This window comes from Struthio camelus, chromosome 1 (assembly GCF_040807025.1).
Source record: "Struthio camelus isolate bStrCam1 chromosome 1, bStrCam1.hap1, whole genome shotgun sequence".
Lineage (NCBI taxonomy): Eukaryota > Metazoa > Chordata > Aves > Struthioniformes > Struthionidae > Struthio > Struthio camelus.
Window position 1 is genome coordinate 41593243 of NC_090942.1, and position 18203 is coordinate 41611445.

At 38.1% G+C, this 18203-nt stretch overlaps 1 protein-coding gene and 1 long non-coding RNA gene across 2 annotated transcripts in view; one reads left to right on the forward strand and one right to left on the reverse strand.

Annotated features, from left to right (window-relative positions):
• LGR5 (leucine rich repeat containing G protein-coupled receptor 5) overlaps positions 1 to 18203 on the forward strand; it is a 96670-nt gene that overhangs the window by 13563 nt on the left and 64904 nt on the right. The gene's annotated exons all lie outside the window — the stretch shown is intronic.
• Positions 12346 to 17565, reverse strand: LOC138065768 (uncharacterized). Its single transcript, XR_011138842.1, has 5 exons — positions 17411 to 17565; positions 16495 to 16566; positions 15110 to 15208; positions 14439 to 14538; positions 12346 to 13473 (listed from the first exon to the last, which is right to left on the reverse strand). It is a non-coding gene; the product is annotated as an uncharacterized lncRNA (long non-coding RNA).

Genomic DNA, 18203 nt, shown 5'->3' on the forward strand with positions numbered 1-18203 from the left:
AAGGAAAGACAGGTCATGATGTGACTGGTGTGATACCAGGCAATCCAAATATGGGGATTATTGCCTCCATATTATCTGCGCAATGCCTGGTCCCTGCCTAGTAAGCCTGTGTTTGCTATCTGCACCTTTTTAAGTGCCTATACAGCTTTTGCAGCCTCTGTCTTTACCATCTTTAAGCTGTTAAAGTGGGGAAGAGATGCCTCACACCAGAAAACTAAAAGCTTTTTCAGGCTTCACTACTTACTCTTCCAGATATAGGAGGAGATTTTCATAAGATTTTTCTAGCTAACAAGTTGGAATTACATGTCTCTCTCACGTTTTAAGACATTAAGTGGCAAGATGAAGAACGGATATCAGAAGACTGTTTACTTTGCAAGTAACAGTTGGTGAATCACACAAATACGTTTGTGTGTACTTGTGTGCAGGCTGGGAAAGTGGTTCTGGCAAATATTTGGACCTTAATATGTTTGGCAGTTTTTTTTTGTTTTGTTTTACCTCAATTCTTATATGCTAAGTGTGCCTCATAGTCACACTGGAAATCTGCAAACCTATGCAAAACTACACTGATTAAAAGCAAGAGCATGACTGCAAGTGTATAGGCAGTAGAGAACGGCCACGTAACAGCCTGCCTAAACCTAATCTTCAGATCACTAGCTAGTTTTCTATCATGTTCCTAGGTCCATCTGCTTCTGAAAATAGACATTGTCAAAAAAACTGCGGTGAAAATTGGGTGGTCTTGTTATCACTGTGAACTGAGATTTCTAGTAAGATAGAGTCAAATTATTAAAGAGTCTCTGAACTATAAAATAATCAGAAATGGGGAAGGTTGGAACTGAACCACTGGGCAGGCTGTGTTCTGAACGGCAACGTAGGAGGCTGCAAAATGAATCAGACCAAGATGATTAAATCAATACCTCATTCCAATAGTGGCTGCTCCTACGTGCTTCAGAGAATATTTAACTGTTAGGTTATAAGTGAAAATATTTGTAGCCCATGATATTTAATATACTTGTGAATATTCTTATTTCTGAGAGCATTTTGACAGCATCTTGTCTGTACCTTTTCTGAATCCTGTCAAAATACTGTTTTCATCTACCTCAGGACAACAGTTTTCACAGATACAAATACAGCATTTTTAAAAACAATAAAATTTAACCATAAAATTAGAATAGCTTTATTATCACAGGAATCTCTTTGATCATTATTGTAAAGAGGAAAAATATGTATAGTTTAATGACTTTCTCTTTCATTAATTGTACATAATTTGGCACAACCATCCTATTCATCTTCTCTCTAAACTAATCAATCTTGATCTGTTTTTTTTTTTTTTTTTCCCTCTTATGGTAAAGTTTTCTTTCTTTAGAGTTCTTCAGGAAAAACTATTTCATGAGCTAAACCAAAAAAACTTGGTGCAAATAAAATTCAGTGAAAGTTGAATTTGGTTTTTTTTTCCCAATTCTTTGCTTACCAAAAAGAAAAATATGACTGCAAGCCAGTTTTGGCCTTTGTTACAGTTACTGCGCCTGAAAGGAGAACAGAATGCAGATGGAGAGGACATGTTGGGTTTGGTCCATGGATTATATTGGAAAGCAGGCCATGAAATGTTGTAACATTGATTGAGTGAAAAAGAGCAGAAGAGTGCAGGGCAAGCTTATTTTCTGTGCTTTATTTTCTGATGTGTTTTAATTATCCACATTCTCTTCTGGTCCCATCAACGTAGGATCTCCTCATAGAAAAGCATAAGAAACCAAAATGGTCTTTCCTCCAAGCCACAAAAGGTATCAGATTTAGGACTTGCTAGGTTTATGAGGAAAAACAATGTAGAAGCAAAGGTGCTCCACCAAAAGCATACTTCCAAGGGGCCAGTGTGTGCTGACTCCCTGCACTCCTGGCTTAAGGCTGATTTCAGTTAGCAGGGCAGGACACGGGGAAGGGAACTTGCTTTCTGTAGCTGAATTCCTTGAGTAGGAATGGCCTGTCTTTGCTATCTGAGCTTCTAAATCCACAGAACTAGAAGAAAATGGTGCTCAGAACTTTCTGGAACACTGGAATTGGAAACTCAGAAGAAACGTGGTTCCATATTAAGAATCTCTCAACAACAGAGACAGTTTAAGATGGTCCTGTTGGCTTTTCCTCTCACCCTCGTGCTCGAGGCTTCTCCTTCAGCTGTGCTGCGTTGATTGGACTATGCTCCCAAGCAGATCTTTGAAATAATCCAATGTAAAAAGAAACACATTTCTGGTCTTTAAGAAAAAAAATACATATCTCATTTTACTGATCTGTTTAGAATGTAGCCACAAAAATGGCTGAAGGGACAGGGGCAACTGAGGGGGGTATGGTGAACAGCTAAAGGGGATGGAAGTTTCCTCAGGTACTCTTCTACCCCTGCAGTTTGCGAGGCAGAAATGAGCACAGAGAGAACCTACCATAAAGGTGGGATTTTGTCATCTTTGATTTAGTTGTGTTCAGGTGCTCATTAGCAAAAATCTTTTGCTTTGATTAGTAGGGTACAGTTGAATAAACACAGTATTGTGAAAAGTTCATTGTAGCTGCTTATAATAGGTACGAAATAAATTCTCCAGACTACTCTAGCTGAGTCTAGAATTCAGCAAAACTTACAGAACTAAGTTTAAAATATTCAGAGAACTTGAATTTGTTTTCAGCAGTTCAAATTTTAGTAGTGAACTAAGAGGAAAAATTTCAAGCCTATTAAAACAATCACACAGAGCAGTTTTTCTTGATTTGGTGAATCAAACAAATTTGAAGTTTATGCACCAAATAATTTCTGAATTATGACTGTGTTTTAAAAAAAAAAATTATTTTCCAAAACTGGAAAAAAATCTCCCCCCACCCCATCAATATATCACAGGTAAAACATTTTTTCTGCTTAACGGCAAGCTCCGCTCAAGCCTTTGCCTGCAGACCACACAAGAACATACCTAAGAGAATGAAAGAAGACTCATCAAATACGGGCTTACAGTTGAAAATGTCGCATTACTCTGACATAGCTAAGAAATATATAATCTGGAGCAGAAAATCAACAAATCATTAGCTGCAAGACCCTAGTGATGATTACCCTGTGAAGAGTGATACAGCTTGTATGTATCTGCTTGACATCTTTTTACAAACATAGTTTCGTTTCTTTTGACGCTGCAGCACTGTTATAATACAATAACAGAATAAGCATTATAAACAGTGATTGCAGCAGCCAATTTCAAATATATTTGCTGTTTTTACTTTATTCCATAGGCAGAAAAGGAATAATCGCTACCATCACCCAGCTGCTATTGCTTATTTTGAAAACTAAGGCAAATTCTGCCATTTGTATGCATCCCCAACTAATGCGTAAGTCAAAGGAAATTCCTGCAGCATTCATGATTGAAGTTTTCTGTTGCAGTTAAAGAAGTAAAACTGAGATAAAAATACGGCAGTTACCTTTAATACGTTACCATCTCATACATCACTTTATTTAAAAAGAAAAAAATGGATAAGGCAGACGTGTTTGTGCTTTTAAAAACTTTAACCTGTCTCTAATTTTGTGTTTCACTTTTCTAAAATTCAGAAATGTAAAGAAATGATACACTTGGGCCATTAAAGAAAACGTATATTTATAGTAATGAATCACCTCACCGTGTTTGTGTATGCTACAGCCACCAGAGACTGCCCTTTACATGAGATGTACCGTATGACAATGTTGATAAGAACTTATGTTCATTACAAAGATCTGTATTTTAGCATTCTCAAGACAGTTCTGTGTTTCTTAATTACCAAAAAGCAACTCGCCTCATTATGTTTTATAATCACAGTCTCTATATGACGTGATAAAGAACTGTTTTCAAAGTATTACAAGCTAAATAGAGCTGTCTTTTACAAACTTGCTTCTGCTACATCGTGTCTGAGGCAAGAAAATCACTATATATACTGCTGTAGTAAGTGTTTCTTAAAACTGAGTATTTGTTTTACAGTTTAGAAAACTCTGCAGGTAGCCTTAAGAGCCTGTTCAATTCATTATCATTAAATCAACAACCAGAGCTTCTTCCTGCCTTTCTCTGGCAGGATTAATGGATTTTGGCATGATTTGTGCATCTAACAGTGAAAGCTCTTGCTGGGTAAGCTAGCAAGCTTGACTGATTCTCAGTGGTGCTACTTCATAAACCTATTTTAAGGTTTTAAACTTTAACTGAAGAGTAAAGGTAATGACTTCATGCTGTTACCTTTGAATATATGATACTCTAATACAGTTATGGTTAATAAGGATAAAATATTGATTATATTGTGTAGTTTATGTATGTAATTGGGTATCTAATGGATGTGGTTTATGGGATGTTTACAACATCGTGTAAACTGCCATTTTTGATGATTTAAAAGGAGATTCCACAAAACAGATTGTGTTCAATATTGAACTCCTGCATCTTTTAAGATGCTTGAAATACTAAATGATACAGAAAACTAATAAAGAGTATGATAGGAGTATAGAATTTGTATTTAAAACCACCTTATATTCAAATCAAAAAAGTCAACAATAATTATTTGATTTAAAGCTGGCTTGCTCAGGAAAGCTGTTTTCACCTGTAAAGCATTCCAGTAACTATTGGGTTTTTCACCTTTTTAGACAACCCTAGAATCAGTATTCAGAAAAGCCTAAAGAAAGGAGAAAAGAGGAAAAAATATTTTCAGCCTGTCTAGGCTACGTAAGAAGACTACATAAAAAGCTCATGATCAAAGGGGTCTTAAATACACGTTACTGGTGTGACAAACAACATTTTTGTCCCTTTATTAGATTTATTTTTCTTCTGAAAACTGCAGTGGCCAGTGTATAGTTTGTGAAAGAAAACTGGCAGGGTTGTATTCTTTGATTCCTAATTAACACCTTCAGTCTCAAAAGAGAACTAACAGAAATACCATAAAATGTTGCAGCTGCATTGTTATTCCGCTTGGTTGGTTTGTTAAAAGTCGGCTGGGCATTGGCAGCTGCAATAAAGGAAAAGCTCAATGGATGTTTTGTATTGTGCCCACTGAAGTGAAAGAAGGCAACCATTTTATTTTCAAATGGGCAGCTGCATAGTGATGTTTAAATGGAGCTAAATGTGAGATTTACTGTTAATTTATAGTAATTGGTTATAAATAAAGTAGCAGTACAGCTTGGCTTTCATCTGTTAAAGCCATAGAACACAAATTATAGGGAAATGGGCTATGAAGGGTAAAAAATGAATAGTAAAATGCTGTAGTGTTGGAAAATGTTGCTTCAAGAAGTTACTTAAAAGGAGCTATATTCTGTTTTTATAATGCAGCAGCTACCTTGGTAGCAGCTAGCTGAGCCATTCTTCAGATCATGCTTTGAGAAGTAAAGGTACACATTGCTTTGTCTCACTATAGTGAAAATGAACGTTTTAACGCTGGGATCAAAACCAGTTCTGCCTGGAGAGTAGAGAGCTGTATTTTGGGTAGTAGAATAAAGGAGGCATTTAACTCTAGTCAGATAAATCGCACTCACATTCAAAAAATGCAATTAGGGAAATATGTAAATCTAGATGTTTCATCAAATGCTAGCTAAGGGGTTACCGGTTCTTTCCTTGCACAATGACTGAACTAAAGAACTTTAGTGTCTGTATAAGAACCATTGTCCCAGCCCCAGAGCCTGTTGGAAGCAGAGTCCAGACTGGCCGTGGGAAATACCTACATATTTGACACAGGCCTGTTTCTGAGAGAAAAGGGGGTGGAATAGAAAGTATGGAGATTTTACTGTTGCATTCTAATCAGTCATGATCTGCCTAATTTGCTTTGATCAAGAAGATAAACTAATTTTCCTATAGGCTGGGTAAAAGTAATTAGCAGTCCAATGCTTTCATGTTTTTGAAAAGGATAAAGAAAAGAAGAGCAGAAATTTGTAATGGTGGGAGCAAGTACATCTTTTTGGCTCATCTGAAAGCATTGTTAGTTGAAAATAGGATGGTGCCATAGAAGAGAGGCCCTGACTAAGGTGTTTTTTGGGCTGGGATGTCGTTATACACCATGATCTATAATTCTATGCAGCTGAAAGTTTCTGAAAGGTACTTTAACATGAAGTTTAGGGTATTTAGGTTCTATTCCCTTTTACATGGGATTTGCCTTTTCCATAAAAAGTACATCTGCTGTTCACTGAGGATGCTGTTTGATTTCCTAAGACATTTTGGTGTCTTTTTTCGCAATTGCCTTGGAGTAATTCACAGACTGGTTAATTGAAGTCTGGATCTCTGGCCACCTTTAAATCATGAAGAGAAGGGTTTCGAAGTCCACATAACCAAAACACTGCTGGATATCCCTGTCTCCTGGTTCAGTTATGTAACAGCTGTGTAGTTCTATGAGCCTGAACTGAGACTGTTGCTCCAGCATTTACACTACGGTGTATCTCAGCTAAGTTTTTTTGGGGAGCTGTTTTCTTTGGCTCCAACCATTCTTCCATTTAAGTGTAAGTCAAGATGCCTTGGAAGAGAGCTTTAAGAGATTAAGTTACTCTATAAAATGATTAATATGTAGACATGATGAAATGCCAGGACATAGTCCTGCGGTCTTTACTCAGACAAACAGTTCTCATTCAGATACTCTTACAGAAGTCCGTGCATTGCAAAATCCCTCAATTTTAATTCTTACTTTTAAGATGAAGATTTTGTTTTCTGTACTATTAACCATCCTAACTGTTCTTTGTTGGCTGTCAAAGAATGTGTTCCTGTAATTTTTGATATTTGATTACCACAAACCAATGATCTGATGCACTGTCACTACTAACATGCTTATTATTATAAGGAAACAGATCTCTAAATTATCCATCATACATGACTTAGAAGAAATTACTGCACTGCTTTGGTCAGCTCTTAAATATCACGTTCACAAATTTGGCTTACAAGGGTAGAGAAGGTATTTCAGGTGAGGGCACTGAGGGTTTAAAATATTCATTCCTTGCAGAGCCCAGACAGACCTTCCAAAAGCACTAGGTCCTCACACTTGTACATGCTTTTGTGCTATCCAGTAATAATGTGGAGAGTAATCAAGTAATTTTAGGCTGTACTAAATGAATACCCATGTACCCATATTTCCTGGGCAATATGCTCTAGAGGACCCTGCTTGAGCAGGGAGGTTGGGCTAAATGATCTCCAGAGGTCCCTTCCAACCTCAACCGTTCTGTGATTCTGTGAAGATTAAGAACTGCATCTTCCCCCGGGTCCTCCCACCTTTTGTATGAATTTAGAAGTTTAGCAAGCGGCTACAGCCAGTGTCTGGAATAATCTCATCCACCTACCTTGTTATAATTTGAAAGTTATATTTAGAAGGTCAGATAATCATAAGGACTCTAGTTATCATTCATGTTACGGTTGTATTATAGCCCATACTCATAATCAGGATTGTGAATTCACTATGTCAGGAACAGTTAAAATACAAAGGTAGGCTCTATAAAAACTTTCCTAGGGAAAAAATAAAAAGGCAGCTATTTATGATGAATGGGAAAACCATTTTATGGTGTGGATAGAGAAACAGGGCATATGTTCTGTCTCAAAGACGCTTCTATTAAAAAGAAAAATCCTTTAAAGACCACATTTGGAAAATTAATTTCTCTTGCCAGCAAGATGCATTTAATAGAACTTGCAAGAAAAAAAAAAGAGTATGTTCCAGTATGATATCACTCTTAAACTGAAGTAGATAACAGGTTTCTCAGTTGTTTCTATCTCCTAAAATATGTTGGGGTTGTGAACATCTGCAATATTTATATTCCAACCCATGTGATGCCAGCTGCAAAAGTGATGTTAGTTTGAATGTGAGAACGTGATCATGAAAATAAAAGCTGATGCAAGAGCTATAAAGAAAAGTAGCATTCGGTGAAGTACCGCTGAGAGTTGTGGTTAGCCTGGGAGTTGTTATTGTTTATGCTAAAGGAGGCAGCCCCGCCTGATAGGCAGAGCACTGGTCAGAGATTTAGGAGACCTGTACTCTCTTCCCGTTTTCGCTATTGCTTAGTGCCACAGCTAAATCAGTTCATCTCCCATGCCTCGGTCTCCTCAGCTCCTGAATTATAGCTAACTCTTTCTTTAGAGAGTTCCTTGAAAAGTAATGAATAAACAAATATCACTGTACAAAAACACAGGAAGGAGAAGCCAGCAGCGCATAGTTACTTTAGGCCAGAGAAGATACTCCTGCCTGGAAAATTCACAGAATCACCCGCCACGCATAAACACACACATCATTCCTGTGTATGGGTGGGCAGAAGTTGCTCCTCTGGTACTCCCAGGAGAAGAGACAGCAATTCTACCGCAAAGTTTTAAATGACACCATATTTTTCTATAGGATGTGAACTAGAGTGCAGATTCCTACATCTGTTTATTCACAAACTTGAGGAAGGGCAGAGGATTGCTTTTGTCTCCCTTTTAGAACTGCACAGAAACTAGTTTTCTAAGTCCTTAAGATTTTTCAAAAACAAAACCATGAGGAAATCAGAGGATATGCAGCCCCTACAGGAAGAAATCACTGTAATTATGAAAGCTGTCCTTCTTCTGTAGCATTCTATTTATTACAAGGTAAAGGATTTTTAAAATAATGTTCTCATTGCAATCTGGAAATCCATGATTCTCAGAATGGAGCAGAAAAAGAGCCTTAAAAGGAATTCTGTACAGTTCTGTGCTGTCAGTCAAGTTTCTAGTCCCAAAGGATTGGACATACATTTGAAGTCACATCTACGTAGTATTTTTTAGGAAGATGTGTGTGAGCTCTGCCCATGTTCTGAGCCATCTGGAAACCATCAGCTAAGTGCTGAGCCTGAACAACTAATCTTACCAAAAAGGATGGTTCTTATCTAGAGACACCTATGAATCTGCACGGGAGAGAAACCAGCTCCATTTCATTGGACCTAGAAGAATCCAACTACAAGACAGAAACTCACATGAAACTAGGCCCCCTAAGCAATACTTTTCATGAAGCATATCCTGAGTTTCAGAGAAAAGGGATTTCAAAAGCTCTTAAGTGAAGTTACAGCCTAGCTTGCATTCCCTTTCGGTGGGATTTTAATAATTGTTATTAAACTATCCATAATAAGTATTTTGTACTTCTAGGAAGACCTTTATATTTTTATAAAACAAAGCCCCAAAATCATGTCATAAGTCTTAACATAAACTGATAAAACTAAAGATAACTTCTCACTTTCCTGTAGAAAGGAAACTGGATTATTTCACTGAAGGAAAGGTTTGAGTAAACAACCAGGCATTACAATGATGTGCTGCAGATGTCATAAAAGTGAAGTTGTTCATCTAAGTGCTTACACCAGCCCTCATATGACTATTGTACACACGCTTTATCTTGTAATTCTGTTGTTCCTGAAATCAGCTGAGCTGGTATTCAGCTCCAGATTCAGGTGCTTATAAAATGCAGATGTCTAGTGTGAGCGAAGTGTTTTGCTCTCCCTACAGTCAGTAGAGAGCTAGTCATTGGAGAGCAGTTGACCAAAGAATGATCTAAAAATGAGATAAATCTTTCTAGATTTAACCAACTACACTAGCAGCTCAGATGCCTGTTTCACATATGGATAGCTGATGTAGGAGTATTAGGAGCCGAATTACAGTCTTGGAGCTCAAGACAATTCCTTAAGCATAGATACCTAGTTCACTTGAGATGCCTTAAGGCATCTCACCTGGACTTCAGCTCTATCTTCAAAAGGCAGCAGATCTGCCATAGGTCATATGTTCTATTTGCCAGACACATTGGGGATGTCTTGGGTATTCTAGCATTTCAGATGACACTAGATGCCTGTGTTTAGCCAACTGAACTGAGCCCCTATTCTTCATTACAGCACTAGTCTGGAGCTTCATTTAGGTGCTCACACACACTTGTCTCATGCCATTTAAGGTTCTCCAGGTTTTCTGACATGTTCCCATGGGGTGAATGTGGTGCAACTTGTACAGGAAGCTTGTCCCCTACTTTGTGGAGAGTAGCAGTTGGAAGTCAGGCAGGATACCCTAGGGCACCTCAAGAAACTCTCAGATAAAAAATCTAGCTTAATTTGCTTTCAGTCAGCCAAGAGACCTATGGGATAGTGTCCCTGGGGCGGCAGATTTGGACCAGAAAAACCCTGCTGCTTAGACTTGTGTGATGATTCTTCAGATAGTTTTGCTCTGATTCATGCTGAGCATGAATATGGCATCTGTTATGCCATATTCAAGCCATGGAGAGTTTTCACACTTAAAAACATGCAGTTCCTTCAGCTGATAGCAAGAGATGGGTTGAACATAGGTGGACAGTAAGGCAAACAAAAGAAGCAGATGCAAGGTGTCAGCCTCAGCCATCAATGACCTGTTGACATAAGCGAGGGGATGAAAGCATGGCAGATTTGAGCTCACGTGATTTTACTTATCTAAATCCTTGACTAGACTTTTCATAGCGCAGCAGGCTTTTTCCTTTCGACTCTACTGTAGGGAAGGACAATCTTTGTGTAGTAAAGAACGATGTCCGATGAACTTGACTGATCTCCAGTTTGGGTGTTCTTGTCATTCACTATATGTTGTCCACTATGGTGAAAAGGTCTGTTTATTCAGAAAATGAGATCTATCTCGGTAGGGGAGATTTGACAGAGATCTGTGATTCTTTTTTAATATGCAAAAACCAGCTTACTGTTCCTTCACTGGCAACTAATTAAAATTTCCCTGAAGTCTTCAGTGCCTGATTTCATTCTGTTTCTCTTCTTTTCTGTGGCACATAAACATTTTGACCTGATTATTTCAATAATAATAACGAAATACTTGGTGCCCTTCAAAATAGCTCAGAACCTTGGCTTTGCTGTTACTTATCACATAGGATGGCAGCCTGAAGATGCTGTTGTGTTTTAGTTTGTCTGTAATGATTTTCTCTGGACAATATTTGTTGTGGACTCAGTATGTCAGAAATACCAAGCTTAGATACCAAAAAATGAGAAGGGAGAGAACACAAGTATTAACAGGATGTAAGATCAGCCCACATAAAAGTGTGTGTGTGTGTGTGTGTGTGTCTAAGGGGCAAAGGCTGAGAGGATTTAAAGTTTGTCCATTTAGTTTGTTCAAAGGAAGCTAAATTAATATAGTATTGTCCTGAGATATGAACATGAGGCAGTACGTAACATGTTATAAATTATTAAGCCATTTAAATGTACAAAGTATAGTGTTTATAAAACACTATAAAGTAAAAATGGTGAATGACGATTATTACAAAGTTCTTGTCTTTACTTTTAATAGAAAACGAACAGGAAGTCTACTGGCATCAGATTAGGGGAAAATTTGGGCTGTTTCATTAGGTGAAGCAATCAGGTTGTACTTCAATCAGTTACATTGCTGAATTAGAAGAAACCTACCTTTCTCTCTTAAAATAGTAACGTAATTGTAAAGTTGTCAATCTGGAGTTCCTATTTGAACTGATTACACTTGATAAAAATAACAAGCCGTGACAAATAGAGGGGCTAGGTTTCAGTAATTCACTAAAGAATGTCTCTACCAAGTCTTTGTGGCAAAATGTCTTGTTTGCAGGACAAATGCAGAGTTGAAATAACAACCCATGAATACCACTGGTGAAATGGCTATGTACACAAGGTGAATGCTAAAGTTTTCCCTTCTGAATGGACCTTTTAATGCAGGCATTATCTAGGCTCTGAAAAAGTCTTCAGTGGCCTTACGTACAGATTAATGGGAAAAGCTGAGACTCATAGTTGGGCTATTTGCAGAAACAGTTTTAAAGATTTACTGATGGTTGACAAATGCCATTTAAGCTTTCAAAGCCATCAATATGCTATTGAAAGGGATTTAGAGGGAAATCCTCCCACTATAGAAGACTAGGACTTTGAAGAATCTCAGTGGAAGCCCTTGGTCTCCCCACCCCTTCACGTCTTTCACTGGCTTCCTCCAGCATATAGAGCCCTGAAACGCGTGGCTATGGGAAAGGGGGGGGAAGGCCCCTTTCAAAGACAATAGTATATAACTGAATGTGCCAGTCTGCTTTTGTTCAGCCATGAGAACTGAATAGAACTGTTTCCAGAAAAAGTCTCTTGTGCTCATGGTCAGCTTTTCAATAGGCTTTCTGCTAATAGATTTTTAATATGGGGGCTGGAAATGGTGAAATAGACATTTGAAAATTTTACTAAACTTGAAAAATTACCCAGAAAATATTCTCTGCCCTATAGCGTTTGTTAGCAATGCGGCCATTTCCTTCTTTAACATTGACTTTTAAAGAAAAGCAGCTCATACTTTTAAACATGTAACAAGACAAATCACCTGAGCTTTGAGTTTAGTTATTTAAAATAATGCTCTGTCTTTTTTCCACAGGCGTTTCAAGACCTGTGTCTATGCTTTTTCTTTTTCCTTTGGTAATTTAAAGTCTCATTTTCAAACCACATTCCTCTATTTAAAAAAAAGTTAGGAAAGTTAGATTAGATTAAGAAAAAGAGGTTTTGGACTTAACATCCCATCATGTTTTTGTTAAAGAGGTTTTAATTTAGGATCAGGTTGACAGAAAGCCCCCTTTTTTCCTGTGATCTGCTAAGTCTGTAGGAATTAAGAAGAAAATTCTTAATAGCTTAATAGAACTGCACAAATGAAAAAGTAGCAGAACCCTCTAGACAGCTTCTGAAATCTGGGTTTGATCATGCCAGCAAGAATACACTGAGGTTTTATTCAGGACATTTCTGCAGAGTTTGTGTTTTTCAATCAAAACTAATCTCCACAAAAAAAGCACCTTTGTGGTGCTTTTAATAGCAGCAATATTCACGCATTAGCGTGTTGAGCTCTGCAGTGCCATCCTCTTCAATCTGCTGCAAATATGTGAAAGAGTCAAGATCCAAATTCCAGCTCGAATGCCAAGACCATGACGGAGATGGGAATCCTTCACCCATCTCATCCTCACACTGCTCCACATGCGGGATGGGAGAAGGAAGCCAGCCTGTGGGCTGAGGTAGTCTCTTATACACTATGCAGGTGTTGTGAAATGGAGCAGCAGTCAGCTTCCCACTAACTTCAAACCCATCATGAAAGGCAGACGAGGTAGATGATTGGATTTTTTAGAGTTTGGAGAATAAGATAACACCTTGAATATGAAAGAAACATTTCTGCTTAGTGCCTGTCTCAACTTTACTTCTGTCCTATATTTCATTTCTTCCTGCACCATGTGCAAGCTAGCATCAATTTTATCACCATTTGCAGGAGCAGAGCAGCAGCAACAGCTGTATGTGGCAGGTACTGTCTGTGCAGTTTTGTGCAAGATGGGGCCAGCGGTCATCAGCAGTTGCTGTCGTGAAGGAGGTGGGCATCGTATTCATTTGTGCTGCTTGTCCACCATCAGACAAAGTAGGCCCTAGAGAGATCTCCCAGAGTGTCATAGAGTCTAAACTTTAATTCCAAATTGTTGATTCATCTTCGTCCAGAACGAACCACCACAATGCAGGTTATTCTGAGTAATCCTTCTCTTTCCCTGGCAGAGCTAACTAGAAAGTGGAACCTAATATGAAACAAAAATTGAACAAAGGCTATGGAAAAGAGGGGTAAGAAAAGGGAAAAACAAACAGAACTGGCATACCACTTTGGTAGCAGAACGCCAGGAATTGAGAGATACATATCCAAATAATTGGAGCAGGCATGACAAACAAAGGGAAAAGAAAATAAAGGCTCTAACAATGAGCAATGTGGATGTAAAAGAAACTGAATTAAATTGCTTCCTAACATTTTTGAACCTTCTCACTTGAAAAAAAGGTATAATGATGATTTTGTCAGCAGAAAATATCACTTTTTCCTCTCCCTTGTGATCTGAACCAATGGCATTTCTTCTTTTAACTCACTAAATTTTAGAAATAATAAAATGAAAGGACTGGAAAAATAGGTGGACATATTCCCAGTGAACCCAGCAGTGTCGCATTCACTACTCCAGGTGAAGAGGTTTGCTGCTACATGATTTCCACAACCGTGAAAAACTGCCTGTTGGGTAGAGTCTGGCTGTAGATGCTCAGAGGGGTGGGATGATGTCCTACTGCCATGGGAGTCACTGAGAGTTTGGCCTCCGACTTCAGCGGAGCCAGGTGTTTACCCCCAGGCACTGTTCCTAGTGCTGACATTGACTTGCTGTATTATAAGTTGTAAGACATGTAAATAATAGAAAGACTGCTTCTCTCCAGCATTTTTACAGGATTTGGAGTAGCTGAAGAAAAGAAGAGAAATCTTGGACAGTTCATTTCATGTGCAAAAAAAGCAGACCAGACAGGTGCAGTATAGGGAACACACTCCTTTCATATATACATGCAGGTGCAATAGACTTAGCAGCAAAAGTTTACGTTTGTTAAATGTTTGTTTTAGCTACTGATATTTTCTATATATTGCTGTATATTATCTCCAGGAAGACCTAATGCTGATACTTGAAACCTGAAGCTAAGGCATAGCAATAGATTTGACTGAACAGTACCAGTTAATTACCTGTCCTGAAGAGATTTTCTCTTGGTCACTGTAACAATCACAAGAAGTAGTGGGTCACTGGCCCCAGAATGAGGTTGCCAAACAGTGGATTATGTAAACACTGTCAATAAAAGGAAGGAAACAGAGAACATTTGTTCTGGATCAGAGTCTACTATCTCCACTCATAATCAGTATTAGTGTATTTTCTGAATAGCCCTGTTGATCTCAGTAGAAATAGTCTTGTACAGCTCTGATTCCAGTAATTTAAGTTATTGGAAAAGGGTAACAATTTATCTCAAGAGAAGGCATGTTTTTACTAGAAGGAGCATATCCCCTTTCCCGGAAGACTGCAAGGATATAACCACATAAAAACATATGCCAACCCTATCCAACGCGGGCAAGGGCTATACTGGAGATTTGTTCTTGATACAGCAAATTAGCCCATGCTGAACCCTGGTCCGAGAGCTGAATTGTTTACAGCTATGTCAGATATTTGAATACTGTGCCTATCTGAAGGGTAGCTACTCCCTGTTCAGTTATAAGCAAGCAAAATATGTGCAGACCAAGTTTACATTATGTCAGTGTAAGATTAAGGATCTGATTTTTATTTATATTCCAACTATTTTATACCCTCTGATGTGAAGGTGTCTCATGATGAAAGTGAATTTTGAGTACTTCAGAAAAAAACTTACCTGACAGAGAAATGTAGAGCTACAGTGTATTTATCTTTACGAGAATGAAAATATTAGTAGCTCCTGGTTCTTCTTATTGCAGCAGTTTTGGTGTTGAACCTGTCAGTGAAAAATGTGACAGCTCTGTCATTCTTCTGAGCTCTGTAGGAGGTGTTACAAGAGGCTGTCAGCCTCTGCCAGAAGCTGGCAGATCTGGAGGCTCTCTCGTATTTCAGGGAACAAGCTCCCTGAGACATAAAGCAAAAAGGTGCATATAAAAACAATTCCATGACTTTGTGTATCTGAAGATGACTTAGAATATGTACATCCCAGTTCTAGGATCACTCTGCACTACTGTAAGTCAGCACTGCCGACGAAACGAAAGTTTCTTTTCAGTTCTGTTCAACTTCAAAACAGTTCCGCTTCAGTGCCCTTATTCATTATTCCTCTACACTTTGCCTTGTGGTGGCACAAACAGCAGTGCAGTGAACCAGCTCAGGGAACTGATCTGGATTAAAACTTTTTTTTTTTTTTTGGCTGGATTTGTTTTAACCCAGATCAGTTACCCACTGTGATTCAACAGCATCCTAAAAAAGGTTGCTGTCCCACAGAGGAATGGGTGGTGGTGCGGTGGTGGGAGATCCAGACTAATTCTTCTAGCTGCAGAGCTGGCTGAAACTGAGTATGCTGGCTCAGTTTGATTGTCCATGCACTAAAGAGAAAAGCCTGTAAAGAATTATTTCAGCTAAGCAACAACACAAAGATGGTCAAATGAATAATTCAGAGTATAACTCTAGTATTTGTAATACAGCATCATTTTCTCTGCTGAAACTCTCACATTACTCTTCAATTAAACAAAAAACAACTCAACTCTAGTAAAAGCAGAAGTTGACAGTGCTGTGCTAAAACCAATCATACAGCACCAATGCATAGGAGAGTAGGAACCTATGAAATAGCTAACCAGAATTTTACTAAAAATTTCTCTGGGATGACAATAAGATTAGTTAGGATTGAAGCAGTGAACTCTTGGATCTGCTGAATGGAGTTTTTGCCATTTCCTTTAAGAGGCCAGAATTTCACCCCGTCTAGGGTATGTCTATGCATTGCAGTGAACCACTGTAGGAATACCGAGTTTTATATATAAAACAGCTGCAACATTACATCACACACAGTAACACTGTGCAGAGATCCCGAATCTTGAAATTAGAATAGTCATAGAGCAGCACTTGCAGTACCTGGGATAATTAGCCTTACTGAGGGCACCTGACACGATAATGTAGCTTCCAGCTTTGGACTTAGCTCGCTCATCTGTACCTTGGGGATCTCTGTGCTGTGCAATGTAGCATTTATATTTCCTTTTCTAAATGCAGGTGTATTGCATAGAGCTTCCAGATTTTCCAACTTACATCATCACTGTTAGAATGTTTTTGTAGTAGATGCTGTCAAAACTGTTGGCTTTTCAGTTCTTCAGATTTGTGCTGTGAAATAGAGTTGAGGCAAATCAAGGCAAGCAGAATAAATTATTTATCGTTTACAACTATTTCTATTTAAATGAAATCAGCTAATTTCGTCTTCATTTCAACCCTCAGAAGCTTCAGTGAAGTAACATCGGATATTTTGGTGAAAATGAATATTTCTATTGGCTTGAGTATTATAAAATCCATCTTGTACATAACTTCTAGTTGGGTATTGAGCCCAATTAGCTGTGTGGCCCACGATGCTCAGTTTGGGATACCTGTCCTTTGCAGCTTTAGGCCTGTGTTTTGAATCCTTTTCTATACTCAGATATGTTTTGATTTCTTTTCTGCTGTAGTCAAGGTGTAGTACCCTTTGAAGCAAAATATTCCATGCTTTGTGGACCCTCTTCTCTCCTATAAATAACCACAAGTTAGGAACAGCTTCACTGAATTTAGGGGGGTCAAATTATAAATCTGGAGTAAAAAGGAAATTGGACCCACAGGTTCTAAAATGGACTAAAGCAGAGATTAATTCAGAGAAAAAGTATATATTTTCCTCAATTTTTGCCATTTCGTGTTGAAGAGATGTTAAAATTAAGCAAAACCTAGAGCTGCAGAAAATATTCTGGAACTAAGAGAAACCAAGGTTTTCTTCCCAGACCTGGTCACTTCTGATATGTATCTTTTCTGAAGTTAACTGTGCTGACCTTTATCAAAAATAAGATTAAATGATACATGATAAGCAGATAATGATAAAAAAAACAGAACAAAACATTCTAATCTTCTTCATAAATTACAACAAAAATGATGTTTTTCCTGTTGTATATCGTCTTCAGTATATGAACAAGATAAATAGTGTACGTACTACTTGTGCAATCTGTTTGTATTCGTGCAGCAGAAACAAATAATCACTCATAAAGTAAAATAATACTAATGTGGTCTGTAGGCATGGGAGGAGGAGGTATTCCGTTCAGTCCTCTTTTAGCTGCTCCTGCCGGCTTCTGTGTAATAAAATATTCTGCTCGTTGTTTAAGCTTTAAAATATGTGAGCTAAGTACAGTAAATGATTGACATGTTGGAGTGTTTTTGTAACTTACCCTGGTAATTATTACTTACTGAAGTGAGTATTCACTGCCTAGTGAGCAGCCGTGAATCAGCGTTGAAAGCAAATGGATAATTCCATGGAGGGATCATCATGCATTTGATACATAAGAAAAACAGAGGGCCAAAATCTTTGTGCCTAAAATAAAATGTCAGGTCCTTGTCAAATTAATTCAGCACTGTGTGTGTTTGATCTGATCTTTGATCTTTACTTTCTTTTTGACCCTAATTGTTTGCTCTGCCCTGCTCCCTCTGCTGGAGTCTTGGATAAACTGAATGGCAAAATTGTTTCCTGAAAAGATTAATCATGCGCATAGTGTTTGCTTTACAAATGTTCTGTAGTCTAGATTTAAGTAAGTCTTTGATAGCTGTTTATATGACAGAATTGCCCACTATGTTCAGGCATAATGCATGCTATTTAAAATGACTATTACAGAGTTTCTTCAGTAGTAAACCAATTTTTCCTGTCTGTGACATTGGAAGAACCCATTGACAATTGCTGTGAAGCGCAGAATTTCAACAAAGCATTTTGTTAGTTTGTGTTGAATTCAGCCAGG